The sequence below is a fragment of the Mesoplodon densirostris genome, chromosome 4, assembly GCF_025265405.1.
Source record: "Mesoplodon densirostris isolate mMesDen1 chromosome 4, mMesDen1 primary haplotype, whole genome shotgun sequence".
NCBI classification, from domain to species: domain Eukaryota; kingdom Metazoa; phylum Chordata; class Mammalia; order Artiodactyla; family Ziphiidae; genus Mesoplodon; species Mesoplodon densirostris.
This window is the reverse complement of record NC_082664.1, coordinates 5,225,874-5,226,693: the sequence shown is the minus strand read 5'-3', so window position 1 is coordinate 5,226,693 and position 820 is coordinate 5,225,874. Positions and strand designations below refer to the sequence as shown.

General features: G+C 30.9%; 1 non-coding gene across 1 annotated transcript; it reads left to right on the top strand.

Annotated features, from left to right (window-relative positions):
- The first annotated feature begins 262 nt into the window (after positions 1–262).
- On the top strand, positions 263–334 carry LOC132489655 (small nucleolar RNA SNORD113/SNORD114 family). The gene has a single exon (XR_009532048.1). It is a non-coding gene; the product is annotated as a small nucleolar RNA SNORD113/SNORD114 family (small nucleolar RNA).
- Positions 335–820: the final 486 nt, after the last annotated feature.

Here is an 820-nt window from a genome sequence, read left to right as displayed (position 1 = left end):
GAAAAGGGCCAAGCATGGACCAATGGGACTGATATGAAACAAGGATGCTGATTAATTTATATGTGCAAAAAGCACATATATATATATTGCAAAAAATGTCTGTTAGCACTGTGGGAAATAGGCATATAGACAGTTATTAGTGATATTCAAGGATGTTGTTCTTGGGCTTTTTGATTCATGAGAATTGATTATATTATTATTAGTGAATCAATGAATAAAGGAATAAACAATGCATAAAAAAGAAAGAAAAAGATGCCCAATATAGACCAATGATGAGTATTCTGAAATGTATCAATCAAAGATTTTGATTAAGGTCTGTAACTTTGAGATTTATTAGAACAAAAGAAATCTTGTTTATTTACTTTGTGGAAGAGGGGCTTACAGTGAAAGTCAGGAGTAGTCAAAGATGTGGTTCTTGAGCTTTAGTTCTTAATGCCTGTGAAATGTATTGTAAGTGAAGCAATGCAAGAATAAATGAAAAAGTGTAAATGAATGATGACCAATGATTCAAGTCTGCAATGAAACAAGGATTATTATTTAAATATATTATTTCCTGAAGCACTGAGTTTCATAACCTAAATAGCTCAAGTCTCTCTTAACTGTTTTACATATGGGATATATTCTATTCAAGGAGTCCATGTTGTTTTTGGGTTGGTGTTGGGTAGTTGGTTGTTAGTTTATTTAGAAAAGGAACAAATCATTTACATTAAAAATAATTGTTTAAATAAGTGCCTAATTGAAAGAAGGCCAAGCATGGACTAATACTGGGAATATAATAGTATATGTGATCAAATCAATTCTGTTCACTGACTACTATTTT